Source organism: Cervus elaphus, chromosome X (genome assembly GCF_910594005.1).
Source record: "Cervus elaphus chromosome X, mCerEla1.1, whole genome shotgun sequence".
In the NCBI taxonomy this organism is placed as follows: Eukaryota; Metazoa; Chordata; class Mammalia; order Artiodactyla; family Cervidae; genus Cervus; species Cervus elaphus.
The window spans coordinates 26,129,115-26,147,595 of NC_057848.1; the positions used below are offsets into that span (position 1 = coordinate 26,129,115).

At 50.0% G+C, this 18,481-nt stretch overlaps 1 long non-coding RNA gene across 2 annotated transcripts; it reads left to right on the top strand.

Moving 5' to 3' along the window:
- Window positions 1-1,654: 1,654 nt before the first annotated feature.
- Window positions 1,655-16,861, top strand: LOC122689781. Of its 2 annotated transcripts, XR_006339923.1 has the most exons (5): window positions 1,655-1,774; window positions 2,127-2,293; window positions 13,397-13,524; window positions 16,148-16,460; window positions 16,801-16,861. It is a non-coding gene; the product is annotated as an uncharacterized LOC122689781 (long non-coding RNA). The 2 variants fall into 2 exon arrangements; XR_006339922.1 differs by lacking the exon at window positions 16,801-16,861 and having other exon boundaries at window positions 16,148-16,662.
- Window positions 16,862-18,481: the final 1,620 nt, after the last annotated feature.

The following is an 18,481-nucleotide window of genomic DNA, read 5'->3' on the forward strand; positions in this document are numbered from 1 at the left end:
CCTCTTTGGTTGCATTTCTAAATAGCAAACCTCTGCAGCCTGTCTCTGTGACCTTCCATCACACCTTGACAGGAATGCCTGCATCAAACAGATCCAAAGACCAGGCCCTTCAGCTGCCCAGCTCTCCACAGTGTCCAGCAGGGACCAGAGCTCATTTATGGTGTAACTGGAAATTCAATGTGTTATGTATGCAGCATGGACTGGCTTTTTAAGGAGCAAAGCTAAGTACACGTTTCCTGTCTGCAAACACGCAGGCAGACTGTCAAATCCCATCACACAGCTCCCAGCCTCACAGCAGTGAAATGACAGCAAAGCGGCAGCCATAGAAGCTGCCAGAAGAACATGTGACTTTCAGAGCTGGAGCTGCCAGAGAGCAAGGGGAGAACGTGGGTCCTGTAAACAAACATGCAGGCCCAGGTTCCCGGAGCCTGAGGGCTTGCAGAGCGGATGCTGTGAACAGGAGCAGCCATATTTCAGAAAATCACAGAAACCGAGATGTGGAAAAGCATGAGTTGGGATGTGCTGAATGACCCTCCACTGTGTCCTCAGCAAATCTTCAGGGATTGTGTCGGAGGTTCCAGGGGCTGTTCCCCATGCCCCCACCATCCCACCCCATGGGAGCTGATGGCCTGGCTCAGAGGCCTCCCTGCTGTGTTTGTCGTGTGCTCTCGACTTTGGTTGAATTAACAACAACTGTTAATAATGGTAGTGAGAAATGGGGGACACAGTGATTTAATCCCCTGATTAGCTGAAGCCTGTTTTAGTGTGCTGCGTTGTTTAGATCCTTCTGCTGACAGTAATTACTGAATGTACCAGGTCTCCTTTCAGCTTACCCAACATTGTCCCACAAACATGCAGTGTCTTAGTGATAAGGGATCTTGTCAGACATGAAGTCATCATTCTGAACATGAGATCTTATTACAGATAGAGTCAGGTGGGCAGAGGGATGTGTTTTTGTGAAGTTGCTTATTTGGGATTTTTTTTTTTTTTGTCATGTCCTTCTAACTCGTCAATGTACATTTTCCCCTAAAAATCCTGTTTTGAGAGGCTATGGGTAATTGAATTAAATAGTGGAAGACCCAGTACCCAGGGGTTGAATACAGAGTGGCAGAAGAGTCTGGGGTTTTCAAGTTTGGGTAAAAGCAGGTGTGTGACAGCTGTGATGTCAGATCAAGTCCACCAAGAGCCCAGAGCCCTGAACCTGTTTCCCTAATTAGTGCGAGAATGGCCCTGGGGATTTGGGGACTGGAGCCCCGTGGCTCCCTCCGGCGGCCTGGAGGGGGGAAGGGGGCACAGGTGTCACCCCCCCCAGAGCCCTTCATGGCTCAAGAGATGTCCTCCCCAATTCCCTCACATGGAGCTGGGTATCCCCATGACAGGAAAGCCCAGGCAGCAGGCAGCACTACCCGCCCCACTTACAAAATCCAGGACTGGGGATGTGGCTGGGGGTGTCAGTGCAGGTGCACACAGCTCTGGGGGGTGCAGCTCAGAGAGAGGTGCACCCCTTCCTCGCTGCTGGTTCCCACTTGGGGTACTGCTGAGCCACCCTGGGGGCTCTCTCCTGAGTGCCCTTCTCAGCACCACACCTGACACGTGCCAGCTGAGTGTTCAGGCATCCTTGGTGCCCTCATCACATGTCTCCTGTTGCAGGGAATACAACATCACCATGGTCAAGTGGACCACCAGCACCAAGGTCGCCGTGAACTGGTTGAGCTGGGTGCAGAACGTGTCCATCCTCACCCTGTGCATTGCCACTACGGGGGTCTGCACCAAGGTAGGGGGGCTGGGCTGGGAGGCAGGCATGTCCCGGGGCATCGGGGTCACATGTGAGAGAGGAAGAGAGACACACATGCACACAACCTGAGAGACACACATACATACTGACAGGGATGCACACACTGAGAGAGCGATACACATTTCACCATCTTCAGCCTTAAACTCGGAGGGATTTACTGTTCAGCATGACCCAGTAGCATCTGGTACCATTAATTCAGTGAGTTGACGTCAATCTTCAGCTTGACTAGCTTGGCTTTTCATCCTGCTCCAGGTGTGTGTGATGGCAGAGCGTTGTCCATACTGAGAAGTGCTGGTGTCTGCACAGGACTGTGACTGTCTCCTCTCCACAGGGCAATGTCCCAACCTGAGTGGGGATCCACATGTACTACCAGAACCACATCATGAACCTCTCCAGAGAGCTGGCACTGGACACCATCAGTGACTGTGCTGGCACTGCTGCAGGCACACAGACCACCCACAGGATGGACAGCTTGGATCCCCACAACAGCATCTCCAGGTATGTCACATATTCCACAGTAGTGCTGCTTTCCGCAGGGAAGACAGAGGTGAGAGATGATGGGAGAGGTGCAGGCTAATCAGAACCTTGGGGGTGCCCAGCCACTCTGGGTTGTCTCCGTGGGCATGGCCCAGCAGAGCATTGCTGCCCTTGGTGCAGGCAGAGAGAAGCAAAAATCAGTAATAGATAATTAGAAAGACCCATATGACCCATGGGTCCTGAACTGGGATTTTCAAGCTGGAGTCAATTCAGATGAGCCTCCTGACACAAAATGAGTAATTGTATCAAGAACTGTCTTCAGTGCCTTTAAAATGCTGTTCCACAAGTATCTTCTGTTCTAGAGTCTTCTGCCACCTGTTGCTCTCCTCCATCTTCTCCTTTCAGAAATTTTACTTTATGATTCGGAATTGTAAAAATTTGAGAAGTGGTTCTGTGGGCCCCACCTTCCGAGTTGTGTGGTCACACCCCTGCTTTACACAGGCCCTTCCCCGGGGCTGCACTGACACTGTGTGTGGGTTTCCTCATTTTTTCCTTAACAGATCCCTTGAGATATACTGTTATCATCCCCATTTGACAGGGACATGAACTTCTTATGAAAGTTCATAAGGCTGGTTCCCAAAGGGGAAAACCACACATACTTACACAGTTTTCCATAGAACTTCAGGCATTTCACAGGCTTCCTGAATAATATCCATGAGCATGGCTTAAGAATAGTGGCTCCAGAACCAAACTCTGAACCAAATAAATCAAACAGAAAATTAGAAAGTGAACTGAAAATCAGTTGTTCATAAAATAAACATACATGGTTCCTGTATTAGTAACTTTCATATGGTCAGTTAAGAAAGTAACTAAATATTGTAAACCACAACTTTATGAGGGAGAAGAAGAAAAAGAAAGCAAAGACTGGCTAAAATAAAATCAAGTAACTGCCTTTAAATCTGATCCAAGATGACAAATCTGCATCCATAGTCAAAAACTGTGAGGTGAGAGATATTACAATTCATTGATTGCCTTTTAGCAAAGACTGTCAAAATATTCCAACTTTTCAAATGGTCAATCCATCAATAAATTTACTAATAGAAAACCAATACCTTTAAAATTATTTTTAATGTCCTTTTACTCATTATTTGTAACATAAAGAAAAGGGAGACACAATATAGGTCATTTATTCCCTTAGTAAGTGAGTGAACATATTTACCCCCTTCTTAAAGGCCAAGGAGAACTTCCATTTCTTTTTTTTGTTTGTTTGTTTAGGAAACTTTCAAACTTTCCAAACAATTGTGTGTCTCCAATAGAGTCCATAGGGAGCCACGCTGATTTCAGATGAGGCAGTGGTCTTTTCTGGGAGGGACCCCGGTGTGGACATTTGCTGTCACCACACCTGTGACCTGGGGCAGGTAGCATCACCCCCAACAGGGATGTGGGGACCCACATGCTCTATGTGGCCTGGCCCCTTAATGCCCCAGCCTGCAAGGAGTTGTCTCACCCACCCCATCTCACCCACTTTTCCCTTCAGCAGACAGTAGAGGGGATTGGGGTAGGAACCTAACAAATGTGCTTATGTTCCCTTTGACTTATTGGAACAGTCATGATTTCCTTCAAATTCAGATGTAAAAAAATGGCTGTTTTATGAAATCAGATATTTTCTACCTTCCCAAAAAATAAATTGAAGTTTCTTCAGGAAACATTGGTGACCTTCCAAGGAACATTCCTAGAAACATTCAGAGTGGTTTTTATTCGAAGAATGTGCTGTGTGCCCCTGGGATGGCTCCAAGTGACCTGAGGACATAAATTACATTCGTCACCTGGTTTTGTAAAGCTCCTGCTCTTACCTTTCAGTTTTAAAACTGTCCTGGCTTGGATGACAAGCTAATCACTGCAAATAACCCAGTAGTGTGAGGTCTGAGGGCAGGCTGCATGGTGGCAGCAATCACCCAAGAATTACCAAGGTAAAGAGGACTTTGGGATCAGAGCATTGATTCTGCACAGAAAATCTGGCAGGTCAGGGTGCACAGTCTCTTTCTGCTGCAAACTCCTCAAAGGCTGTTGGGTCCACCTCTGAAAATATGAAACAATAGAGAAGCTCAGAGATCCAGTTCCCTTATCTCACAAATGATGAGACTGAGACCCGGAAGAGAGGAAAGGGATTTATCTGAAACCCAGCAGGTAGTCAATGTCCACTATGTTTCTAGTTCATCTCACCATCATCTCTTCTTTTTGTTCAGGATGAGTTGATATCAAAAGGAGTTAGGGTTGTTCTTTAAAATCCTTATTAGAGACTGCTTGGTTGCTTGCCTGGTCCCCTATCCCATTGTTGGGCCCTGTCTTGGTCATGTGGCTGTGACATGCAGTCAGGGTGTTTTCCCCCAGAGCACTCGGGGGTGGGAGCTGCTATGGCTCTGAGAACCTGCAAGTCCTTTAACAGTTCCAGGAGCGCCTCAAATTCCCCACCCCCAGAGGGGACCCCAGAGGTCACTCCATCGTCTTGAATGGTTTCCATTTCTGCCCCACAGTCACTGACTAAAGGCACCTAATGTGTGGCCGGCATGCAGTAGGTTCCCTGGTGCAATCATGTGAGGCTGATGTTCATCCAGTAAATCAGCTGTACATATCATGAAGAGTCAGCTGGGTTACTTGCTCTCAGGCTGTAGGTCAGTGCCCCAGGAACCTCCATGTCAAGAGCTTCGGGGGATGTTCCTTTCTGGGGTTAAACTCTGCATGTGAACTGCAATCATACCTCCAATTGAGCTGTTGGCTGCTACTCATCCAGTAGCAGTTCAGCCCTGAATCTACCTCGGTTTCCTCCCTGACTGTCAAGTGACAGGTGCTGAGAATTCAGCCAGTGGGATCTCGCCCTGCTGACATCCGCTGAGACCTGGAATGTAATCACAGAGAAAAACACTCATTAGGCTCAATGAACAGTTAACAACAAAATGGCCCTGCCACTTCTGGACTTCCTATGTTGTTGCCTTTGTAGCATTTCTTTTCTTTTCTTTTTGATGTTGGTTTATATCCAGTTGCATATCAAACAAGCATCTCTTCTTCAAGCCATCCAGTTTGGCTCAACTGTATATTACTCAGAAAATGGGGTGGAAAATTCAGTTTGTTGCAGTCAATCCTGAGCTTCCTTCTTTTCTTTTGGAAACTGTTTTTTTAAATGGCAGTTTTACATAAATTTTACTTGAGCAGGTATTTCTACATAAGAACTGAACTCGGGATTGGGGAAGGGGGGCTCTGAAACCTGTCATTGAAAAGAAAACCTCAGCTGTACAATTGTAAAGATGAATTCTGCTCTGTGAGAGACAGGTCAGGACTTGCCATTATTATAGTTCTCTGTCCCAGCCAGAGAGCAACACTTCATCCTTTATCAGCAGTTCTGTTCTCAGCCCAGTGCTATCCTGTCTCATCTTCCCCTCTGTCCTAGAGCCCTGCTGCAGTGGCTGCTGTCCGTGGTGCTCAAGTGGCGTGTGGTCTGCTGCATGGCAGCATCTGGGTCTCTGATGTGTGTGACTCATGTTACAGTGCTGTTTTAACACTGTGTCTCTGTAACTGCTTGCACTGCTAGCTGCTACATGGAAGGAATTATGCTGTTCTCAAGCAGTCCACCCTAGATGATTTAGATGGACCAGAAACTGTGCCTAAAATGATTGAGTGTGCTCTGCATGGGCTCTGTAAAATTCTCAGCATGGATGTGTCCTCCTTGTCAGTCGAGAGCACCAGCTTAGCCTCCAGGTGCTCACCTGTGCATGCTTTGTCTATAACTGTGTCAACCCTTTCCCGTGTCATTGCACAGATGAGTTATTGTGACTTGTGTGTTATCATTCACTTTTGTCTTAAGAAGGTGCATGACTAATGAAAGCATAACCAGCATACTTTGTGGGACACAACTGGTCATTCCCAGGACAGCATTCTATACAACTAACTCCTTTTTGCTTTTTGTCTGTTAGGAGTTTCTTAAAAACCCTACTATAAACATTGTCATCCATTTTCAAAGTATTTCACACTTTCTATTTCCAAAGGAGCAAACATGTCTCCTCCTTGGTTGAGGGTGCCAGTAGGCGTCCTCACAGGGAGAAATGGGTCAGGAAGTGTAGGAAACTTTCTCATAATTTCATCCAAAGATACACACAGAAGGACCCTGTATGTAGTCACATTTGATCAATACAGAATAAATCTGTCCACATGCTATGTGCCCAACTGACGTGAAAGTTAGAATATATTAAACCATGGTTTTTAAAATAATATTATTATGCAGTAGCATATATTACCTTGGGAGACCTTAATTTGTTTGGTTTGGGAAAGATTACTTTGGGCTTATGCTTTCTCATTAAATCCCAGGATAAAAACTATAATCATGCATAGAAATGAAATCACTTGCTTAAAATGCAAAAGCTCTTCTTTGAAAAGTCAGCAGGAGCACAGAAGCACAAGCTGTATTGTGCTTATCTTGACACCAAACAACCACGCAAATAACCCAATCTGAAACTAAGGGTAGCATTGGCAAGTCAGCCAGTGTTAGGTCCTTGTCACTAGCAGCTATGTACTTATGTATGTTCAGAGCTGCAGGAGGCTTGCACCACACATTTTGGGGAATGCCATGGCTATTTCAGATGTCCTCTGCTGGGCACATGCTATGCCATTCCAATCTGCTGGTTCCTGAACGTGCCAGGACTTACCTGAATCCCTTTGGGGCCAGACCTCATCAAAAACCATACAGAGCATGCCTGTGATAGGTCGCGGTGCCTCTGGAAGTTAGAACCTGGTGTGGGGCTGGCTCCAGTGGTCTGAAAACTGAGTAACCAGTCAGTTTCATGGCCATGTCTAATCAAGGTAAGTCTTAGCCAAATAACCATGTCTTGGCATTCCGAGAGCCTAATGTGCTGTGCACATGTGGGGCCAAAGCCTTGGGGCCACTGAACATCTCTGAATTAGGATCAAGAGCTCATGCAAGTCTGGCTCTTCAGTCTCAGGGCTCAGCCAGATGCATTCATTCATTCACATGTGTGCACCAGTGTCTATGACAAGAGGAATGGGTACAGTCTGTACCTTTGAGCATCTCAGTGATATGACCCCAGCTGCTCACACATACTATTCAGGGAGCAGCACCTTCTTAGATGATCACTTCTCAGCCTAACAGATGATCACTGCACACCCCATACACTTGGCATCTCTAAGTGATATTTCCCCCTCTTTTCAGGCCCAGGTGTGTTGAAGTACTCAGCACAGCAGGTGGGCCTTGATCTCATGACTGTGGCTGCTGTAGTTTTGTTTCCAGTGTTTCTTGCATGAACCTGTCAGGGAGAGTTAGAAGGAGAGGAGAGATGCAAAAGGGAAGACAGGACACAGAAGTAGAGTGAAGACCAGGGCAGAAGGGCTCCTGGAAAATGAAGCTGGAAGAGGATCTGGCAGTGCAAAGCCATTGGGAGGAGAGAGTGGGCAGTCGGAGGGGAGAGTGGGTGCAGCCCCAGGAGAGACCCTGGGGCAGAGAGTGGTGGGTGGGCTTCCAGGTGCCAGGTGGTGGGGAGCCGGGAAAAGGATGATGGTGAGCGTCCAGTCAGGTGTCAGAGGTACCAGTGAGAAAAGGCACAGGATGGAAGTGCATGGAGGAGCCAGCATGAAGGACGAAGCAGGCTTTATCTTGCCAGTGGCCCACCGTTCCAGGCCTCCCCTTAAGGTCTGGGGTCTGTTGAGAGTAGAGTGCATCTCGGCCAAGACCTGTGGACCCAGCCAGTTGAGACATCTCCTTTCCCTGACCATCTTTGCTTATAATCTGTGCTCTGGGAGGTGCGCTGTGCTCACTGTGTCTGGACTGGAAATAAACAGTGGGCCCCATGCCTAAGAACATTGATGGAACTGAAAAGATATGCATGGGAGGGTTTGGTGCCCTGGGACCTTCCGCCCACACCCTTCCCTTGTCTCTGCACCCAGACATGATTATCCAGAAGGAGCAAGCAGATGGATGTAGGGGGTGAGGGGGCGTCACCCCACATGTCTGGGTGTGTTGTGGGTGCTGTGGGAGGCTGGGGGCGTTGCTTAGGCCAGGCAGCACCCTCCATGTCTCCCGACAGTGAGCCCACACAGTGCACGATGCTGTAGTTGTGCCAGGGAACCACGGAGATCGAGGAGGTGGAGGCTGAGCAGGAAGAGGAGACGCCCAAGCGGGCCCATGAGGCCAGGTCCCCACAGGACCCCACAAAGGATGGCAATGTGGAGACCCCACCATCCTACAGCAGGGCCATTAGCTTTGAACACCTGTCCTTCGACCTGTCTGGGACACCTCGGCTGGCCAGACCCACATGGAGGTCAGCCCAGATGACAGCTGCTCAGACTGGCTGGAGGCTAGCATCCTGCCACCCCTGACCCATGAGCTGACAGCCAGTGAGCTACTGCTGAACAAATAAGAGCTGTGGCCACAGCGATGGAGCTGAGAGTGACCCTTACTGTTCACTGGGCTGCTGGGTGCAAAGACGATGTGGAAAAGGTCTCCCCAGACATTTAGAACCACACGCATACTCATGTCTTTCTCTGTAATATGATAGTAGGTTGGCAGCACAGGACTTCTGCAGAAGCCAGGCAGCAGGGAGGGGCGGGCAGGGTCTAGACACATGGAATCAGTGCCCAGGAGGAACTGAGGCCAGTATTCTGGCAGGATGTTCCATGATGATGAGCTCGAGGAGTTGGAGAAGTTCTACGTGGGGCAGCCATGCTTCCTACTGCTCTTCTATGTGCTGTACAACACACTAGTTGCCCGCATGTATTGATGTGCCTGTGGTCAGAATCTCACTTTCCTTCTCTTGTTTTAACTGTGTCTCCTTGTATTGATATAACATATCTTGCATTCATTTTATCAAGTAGTATCTTTGTTAGTTCCTTTTCAGAACAAGCTTGGCCTAAGTTAAGGCACACACGTGCCACATCCAGCACAGTGGTTGAGAAAGACCTGAAATGGGAGTGAGTACATAATGAAAAGACAGATGCATATAATTTGGCAAGCGGGGAGTCAGGGGACCCTCTTGCTCTCCATGACAGGAAGACAAAATGGCTCCTTTCAGCCGTCACTCTTATTGGCAGAAGTCACATGAGATCATTAGGGAATAGCTACCCTGGGGAGTTTGATTAGCGAAGGCTCTGCTGTTATTGCTTTCAAAAATCACTTTCCAATAGGATGATTCATTTTTATATCCATTGCACTTCTAAACACACTAGCTTATGGTATGTAATTCCAGGCACACAAATGAGTCCAACCAGACAGGCAGTGAGGTCAAATCGGAAGGTTCTCAGATATATGCTCACCCTGTAGAGGGAAGCCAAGGTGCACTCAAGAAGTGGTTTGTCCTTCATGCAGCCCAAGGTCACCATCCAAGGTCACAGGACCCCCCTCCCAAGTTTCAGGGAGGCAGACTGGCAGCAGATGGGAGTGAAAACAGGCTGGTGCCTCAAGGCTGGCCCTGAATCTGAGCTCTGAGACCAAGGGCCATGCTCACCTGGACACGATCTTGAATTGTGAACCATGAAGAAGAGGAGCAGAGGCTGGGCAGGCAGCCAGGATGGAGGCACATGGACGGAAGAAGCTGAGCTCCAGAGCCTAGGATGATGACTGGCTCCAGGGAGGAGGGTGGAAGGGGGAAGAGCAGGGCTACCCGGAATCTACCAGGGCCCAGCAGGACCAGGGTTCCTGTCACTCTCCCCACAGCCCAGGCCCTCGGGTCTTGTTAAACCTTTTACAGAAGTGAAGATGAAAGCACACAGAGCTCAGTATCAGGATCCAAGTCTCACAGGTGGAGAGTAACTGAATCAGGGGACAAACCAGCCCCTCATTTCCGTTATGCTTCAGGGGAGAAGTCATGAAATTGTGCAGAGTCTATGTCAGAGCAGGGGCCTCTGCCCCCAGTGGAGTGTCCTGAGGCCAGAGGTGGGGGCGGGCAGAGCTGTGGGGAGGGCAGCAGAGGGTGGAATGATGGGGTCTCTGGTGGGTCCTGCATTTCCACTCACCCAACACTGGGCATCTGTCCCATCAGACCATGCAGTTTTATGTGCCCATCAGGTAGTTCTTCTATGACCTCATCCACCCTGACTACAGCACCGTCAACAACATGTATGTGCTTATGTTTCTGGTGGACCCCGTGGACTTCATCATCATTGTCTTTGGCTTCTGGGCCTTTGAGGTAGTTGGGGGACTGAGGCCACCACACCCCAGGGATGAGCGATGCTGTCCTGTATGGGCTCTAGGCACTTGGGCTTCAGTAGCTGTGGCTCATGGGCTCTAGTGAAAGTCACTCAGTCTTGTCCAACTCTTTGCGACCCCCTGGGCTATACAGTCCATGGAATTCTCCAGGCCAGAATACTGGAGTGGGTAGCCTTTCCCTTCTCCAGGGGATATTCCCAAACCAGGGATTGAACCCATGTCTCCTGCATTGCAGGCAGATTCTTTATTGGCTGAGCCACAAGGGAAGCCCAAGAATACTGGAGTGGATAGCCTATCCATTTTCCCATGGGCTCTAGGGCACAGACTCAATAGTTGCAGCACACCAGCTTAGCTCCATGGCATGTGAGATCTTCCTGGATCAGGGATAAAACCCATATCTCCTGCATTGGCAGGTGGATTCTTTACCATTGAGCCACCTGGGAAGACCAAGACTTTTTGTTTTTTAAAGCACTTTTCTAAGGACACAAAAATCAAGAGATGGTACAGCGATTTTCCATTTACTTCCTGGCTCCAAACAAATATAGCATCATCTATTACTAAGACCCCCACCAGACCAATACATTCATTATAACTGAGGAACTTACACTGATATGTCATAATCACCCAGAGATTATAGTTTATACTAGGATTACCTCTTGGTGTTGTACATTCTATTGGTTTGGACAATTGTAAATGAAATTCCACTTTCTAGATATGCCAAAGTTTATCCTTACACTAGATCAACCTAGATAGCATATTAAAAAACAGAGACATTACTTTGTCAACAAAGGTCTGTCTAGTCAAGGCTATGTTTTTTCCAGTGGTCATGTATGGATGTGAGAATTGGACTGTGAAGAAAGCTGAGCGCTGAAAAATTGATGCTTTTGAACTGTGGTGTTGGAGAAGACTCTTGAGAGTCCCTTGGACTGCAAGGAGATCCAGCCAGTCCATCCTAAAGGAGATCAGTCTTGGGTGTTCATTGGAAGGACTGATGCTGAAGCTGAAACTCCAATACTTTGGCCACCTTATGCGAAGAGTTGACTCACTGGAAAAGACCCTGAATCTGGGAGGGATTGGGAGCAGGAGGAGAAGGGGACGACAGAGGATGGGATGGCTGGATGGCATCACCGACTCGATGGACATGAGTTTGAGTAAACTCCGGGAGTTGGTGATGGACAGGGAGGCCTGGTGTGCTGCGATTCATGGGGTCGCAAAGAGTTGGACACGACTGAGCAACTGAATTGAACTGAACTGATCTTTACACTGACTCAAGGACATCTGGTTTACATCTATGTTTTGACAATAATAAGTAAAGTCACTAATAGCATTCATGTATACATAAGTTCTCAAGTCTTTTGGGTAAAGACCCATATGGTTACTGGGTCATACAGTAAGAGCATACTTAGTTTTATAAAAAATTGCCAAGCTGTCTTCCAACACGCCTGTGCCATTTTGTATTCTCACTAACAATGAATTGGAGTTCTTGATGGTTCAAGTCCTCAACAGAGTGTGGTGTTGTCCCAGGGTCAGAGTTGGCCATTCTAATAGATGTGTAGATATTCTGTGTGTGTTCCTGGGTGTGTGACATCATCAAGTGGCTTCTTAGGTCAACTGATCACTAGGGATCAAGCTGGAAAAGGCACAGCCAGACTAAAGCATTTTAGAGTCCTGCCTGAACCATCAGGAGGCAGCTTTGGGCACACTGTGTGAGCAGGTTCATGTTCTCTGGACATAATTCCTATTCTGACTGCTTTCCAGAAGGAAAAGCAGAAAATGAAATTGAAGATAGTAGCTAAATCAGCACTTTAGGATCAGAAATGTTTCACTGGAAATGAAACTCAGTGTTCCACACCTTGAAAGACTTTGTGTGAGGAAGACTGGTTTTGAAGTAATGAGGTGGAGAGGAGACCCTCCAGTTCCAGGCTGTGCAGGGGAGACTTGGAATAAGGTTTCACACCTAAGGAAACATGCACTTGGGAGAGGAGGCGGTAGGTCCAAAGAAGAAACTTTCCCCAGACATTCAATAGGTCCCCGGGAGGACCCTCTTTCACAGAGCCTTGTTGAGGGGGTTTGGATCAGGAGAGTCCACCTGGAGGATATCTTTATGCTCCTCCCCTCTGACCATTCCCCACAGCCCAGAGCATTTGCCCTGCCCTGGGCCAGGACTGTGATCATCACCCATGCTCAGTCTAGACCTGTTATGCCATATGCAACAGTTATGACGTGTGAGATGTACCATTCTCCATAAAAGATTTTCAGGGAGAAAAGAAAAACTGCATCAGTCAATGAACATGAGGTTCAGAAGATATGTACTGGTTACGAACCTTTATAGTTTTGGGGATGGTACATCTCAGACCCTCAGTAACAATAGCTACATTCACTGACCAGGTTTTTTACAGACAGGTCACATCAAATGGGACTCACACCAGTGCTTTCACCTTGTACTGTTACAAGGCCCATTTTACAGCTGGAGAAATCCAGACTTTGTGTGTCCATGATTTCACTGGGTTATCAGTAGCAGGATACATATTCAAAGTGAGCTTCATGTGGGTGCAAAGTCCCATCCCCCCAGGGGCCTGACCTGTCTCCCTGATGGTCAAGAGGGTTCCAACTGTTCTCCCACCTGATGCCTCAGGTCACATAATGGAGAAAACACAGGGAAGCCAGGCATCATTGTCCATGAGAGATTGACACAGGATTCTGCCCACGTGGCCTCCCCAGCCCCATCGGGTCACCATCCCTCCTGAAATGGACACGAGGGCCATGGAGGAGGGCAGGGTGTAGGAAGGGGGGTGTGAGCATGTAGAAGGCTCCTGGATGTGGGGGTCAGAGGCACAGCCCACTGAAGATGGCTGTTCTGTTCAGGCTACAGCCCTGCTCTCTCATTTCATTGCCCCCTCTCCTCCCTTCTCTTGCAGCTCCTGGGGATTCCAACCTCTCCTGCAGGCTCACTGCCCTGAGCAGACTGGATGTCAGGCAGGGGGAAGCCTGTCTTTAAAGCACCGTGATCATGGGGCTGATGGACTCTCATGGCATCCACAGGGGGGTGAGTATCTGTGTCCTTCAGGGCCATGTGGACACACCTCCATCTGGGTACTGGCACATACAGGACATGCTCCCTCCATATACCTGGTATGTCCATATATAAGTATATAAGCACATGTAATCTGTAGACTTTTTACATATATATCGGACATACACCACACCGACATGTGAAATGTATTCCTCTCTATGAATGAGGATTAAACAGTGAAAATCATGGCACTCCAGTAGGTAATATTATCTAATCACCAGAACAATGGTTCCCCTAACTCACCTGCTGCTATTCACCCTCTTCAGCTAAAACATCTTTTCTACAAAAGGTTTCTGAAATCTGGTGGCTGGTGAGGGGTCCCCATGAGAAGATGTGTGGTTCCCTGTGCTCCCCCACTGTCATGGGGAGCGCCCATGCTGCAGCGCCCCATCAAGCATCTGTGTTGGGACTTCAGCCTTCTCTAAATGGTCAAGGAGGCCCCTCCAGTGAGGACAAGGGAGTTCAGTAACTCCAGAACAGAGGGTCCCATAGAATACAACTTCACACCTACTGGGATTCCTGAGGACCTTGGGCTGGCCTGCCAGACTAAGCCCCCCACCTGGCACCCTCAGTGAACTCAGGGAGTCAGAGGCTTGGTCTGTGGACTAGTGTCCTGTGGACAGAGGGAGGGGCCCACATCCTGAAGAGACTCGAGCTGAGGACCAGAGGAGACTAAGGGTCCCCGGGGGATACATGTGCAGCCCTCCTGACAGCCCTGGGAGACCATGGGGTTTGGCGTCCAGATGGGACGTCACTGATCTCACTGGGAGGGGAGAAGTGAAGGCCTGGATCACAGAGCTCGCGTTCAGGTCAGCAGAGTGAAGGAGCCCAGCCGTGCTAGGAGTCAAGGTAGACCACTGAGGGGGGCTCTGGGGCCCCAGAACAAACAGGTCGTTGCTGCTTTTAGCTCTGGGAAACCACAATATGGTTGTGGGAATGAGCCCCTCAATCTCGGTTCCCCTCTCGGGTGTCCTGACTCGAGACTGCCTGGGTCTCTAAAGGAAGCAAAATCAGGTGGGCAGAGGGCAGTGCGCAGACTAGCTGAGTTTCAAGGCAGAGAGCACAGGGAAGGCTGAGTGACTCCAAGGACATCATCTCAGCCCATGGCGTCCTCAGCCACTAAGAAGCCCTGGGCTTGGAGCCCTGATGTAATGTCCACAGCCTCCTCCTGGGACCTCAGGGCAATGAAGCTCTTGGTGTGTGTCTGGTCTCTGCCGGGGACTTCGGCATCCCAGGACCTGCCAGGGTTCAGGATGAGGACCCAGAGGAAGAACACTGGTGACCCCACAGTTCCAAGTCTCTGCTGCCAGCCCTGGGCCTCCCTGGCGGGTACCCACTCCCTCACGTGGGTAGAAGGGAGGGTGCAGGTCCTCCAAGAAGTCAAGGGGAGTACACTGACAGAGGACTCAGGGGACCCTGGACCACAATCTGGGGGGACCCCATAGACCACTGCCCCTACCTTCGGCCCTGGGAGGTCTCGGTGTGGAATTAACGCTCTAGGCCAGTCCTCACTTTCTGACATCTGGGTCTCAGAGAGACTGCGGACCTGGTAAGAGAGACGGGGCCAGGTTTGGGGAGAGGAGAGAATCCCAGGTCCTGCCTGGAGACAAGGTAATGTCCTGAGGAGACCCCTAGGGAAGACTGATGGGACATCAGAGATTCCCACCCTGTCATCTGCCCTGGGAGACCCTGGGGTGAGAAGAGCACACTAGGCCTTTCCTGACTTCCTGACATCCAGGTCTCAGAGAGACTGGGGCCATGGTGTGAGGATCCTGGCCTCAGATGTGAAAGGATGGAGCTTAGGTCCTAGTGGGAGTCAAGGTGAGGACCCTGAGGGAGTACTGAGGCCAGACCCCAGAACACAGGGCACCCTGGTAGTCCCCGGGCAGGACGACCTCATGCAGCATTTCCTGACATCTGGGTCTCAGAGACTGTAGACCTTGTGAGAGCGGGCGGGTGGGGTGGGAGGCGGTGGTGAGGGGAGTCTCAAAATTGCAGACGGAAGAATCCCTGGACCTGCCTGAGAGTTCAGGCTCCATGTTGAGGAAGGGTTGAGGCTCTTAGATGCCAGGGCAGAGAGGCCATCCTCGCCCTTATGGTGGTTCTTGGAAGCCCCAGAGCGGGGTGAGCAGTTTATTCACCTCTGGCTTAGGGCCCCCGTGAGGTGAGGTGTTAGGTTGGAGGGTGGAGGCTTCAGATCCACAGAGGATGGACTCCCGAGACCCCAAGGCAGGACTGAGCAGACCCCCACAACTGTGGTCAGTGTTAGGAGGCCAGGCGGGACGTGATGAGGAGGTGATGACTGAGCATCTCCCCAGGCTAGAACCCGTGGGAGGCCCTGGACAGGTGTGGCCACATGTGGGGCCCCTAGGTGCTTTCTGTAGAGACTCAGGTCTTGTTTTTAGTTACCCTGCAGGTCCCCAAAGGGGAGGGTCCAGGCCATGCCAGGGGAAAGGGGGTACTACAAGGGAACCCCAATGGGATCACCCACCCCACAATTAGGAGGACCTCACAGAGTCCACCCCTCCCACTGTAACAGAAGGCCCAAGTCTGTGCCACAGTCTACCCCCGAGGTGCCCCTCCATTTCTCTCACAGGGTTCCAGGAACCAGGAGGTGAAGGTGGATGTCTGAGGCCCGAGTCCCCAGGTCAGAGAGCAGAGGAGGTCCAGGCAGTGCCAGGAGTCAAGGTGAGTTGGTCCCCCTGAGTGTACACCAGGGACTCCCCATCCCAGCACAGAGGGGACCCCAAAAGGCCCTAATCACCCCACCATGACAGCCCTGCAACCTCAAGCACTCTTGGCTGCACACTGGAAAGCCACCTTACATCCTCCTTCAGATAGCCATGGGTCAGGATGCTGAGGAGGAGCTCCTCTATGAGGCCTGAGAGCACCCCAAGAAGAGGACACCTGTAAGTGGCCTGAGTCAGACTGCCCAGGGTGGGTTTCTCATCCGAGGCTGCTCACAACCCCCTTTCCTGCAGCCCCAAGGTCCCCATCTGTCCCCCTTCTTCACTCCTGTCTGCACTTTGACCCCAGTCATCATGCCTGGGATGCATGAGCTCCACCAGCCTGAGAGATTCTTTCAGGATCCAAGAGAGGATAAGGGCCTGATGGAGGCACAGTACATTTGGGGTGAGGTGGAGGAGGTGGAGGTGGAGGACATGGAGGAAGTGGAGGAGGAGAAGGATGTGGAGGAGAAGGTGGAGGAAGGAGATGCAGCTTCCTTCTCCTCCTCTCTCCTGGTCCGAGGCACCCTGGAGGAAGTGGCTGCTGCTGCAACACCCAGTCTCCTCCAGTGTCCTCTGGGTGTCTGCCCCTCTCCCACTGCCATGGCTGCCTCTCTGGGGAGTCCATCTGAAGACCATGGCCTTAGCAGGCAAGATGAAGTGCCAAGCACCCAAGGTGACCAGGAAAATGCCAGATCCTGGCTCTGAGATGCACTACGGGTGAAGAAGAAAGAGCTGGTGCAATTCCTGCTCAGCAGGTGTCTTGCAGGCAGCAACTTGCCAAGGAGCCAATCACAGAGGCAGAAGTGCTGAATAGTGTGCTCAAAGATTACCAGGACCATTTCCTGGTGGTCCTCGGTCAAACCTCACAGTACCTGCAAGCTGGTCTTTGGCTTGGAGGTGAAGGAGGTGGACCCCAGTGAGCATACCTATATCCTGGTCCCCTCCCTGGGCCTCACCCTCAATGAGATGCTGAGGGATGGGCAGAGGTTGCCCAAGGCCAGCCTCCTGGTGGTGATCCTGTGCCTGATCTTTATGGAGGATGACCACGCCCCTGAGGAGGAGATCTGGGCAGCACTCAGCATGAAGGGAGTGTGTCCCGGTAGGAACACTTCATCTATGGGGAGCTCAGGATGCTGCTGACCCAAGTGTGGGTGCAGGAGGGGTACCTGGTGTATCAGCTGGTGCCTGACAGTGACCCTGCTCGCTACACGTTCCTGTGGGGTCCCCAGGTCTATGCAGAGACCAGCAGGTTTAAAGTCCTGGAGTATTTGGACAGAGTCAGTTGAAAGGGTCCCAGCTCCTTCCACTCCCTCTGCAGAGGCTGCAAGGGAGGAGGGGGGAGGACTCTGAGCCAGAGCAGCAGCCAGGCTCCTTCCAGGCCCACGTCCAACAGCTTTTCTTGGGGACAGGAAAGGAGGCTGATCCTTCCCTCTGTGATTGAAGAGGGAACAGTCAGCCTTCTCAGCAGTGAGGGTCCAGGCCCATTGGGGAAACCCGGTGTGTGGCATCTTTGTGGTCCTGTTCTCTACAATGACATGGAGACTCATCTCTGTTTCTTTAGGAATTTTTCAAATGTTATTCCTTTTTAGAGAAGACAGTGCATTCCAGTACCTAACTATGTCAATGACGTTGATCACACTTTGTTTGTACTCAACCAGTTCAAGATGAAGAGTTTTCCTGTTCTGTAAAAGAGATTAAGAACACTTTCATTTTATTTTGTGGTCCTGCACAAGATGACATGGAATTAGAATTAGAATGATTTTGGAAATGTGAATTTATTTAGCAGTGATATAGTTGGTGGAAAATTAGAAAATAAAAAGTGATAGTAGTGAATTAATTGCTTCTTATACTTTGTGTGTGTCATTTTGTACAGCTAAGTGATCTCGGTTTATATGGATTTTCCTTGGTTATCAAAGGAAGTAGCAATTCATCTTGAGTCAAGCAGTCCCCTCCTCACTGGCTCATTTATTGCAAAGACCTTTATGGAGCCTCTGCTCCGTGAAAGGCCCTGTGTTAGCAGTGGGGACACTGGGAGAAGCAGGACACACCCACACGTAGAGCGATGGTCTAGGAGCCACAGTCATATGAGGTGCATCGTGGGAGTGAGGGGAAACGGGACATTGCTGGAAGGTGTCCTTTTGGGACTTGGATAAACCCCAGAGAGATCTCTTTCTGGTGCTGACCACAAAGATGGCGTAGGT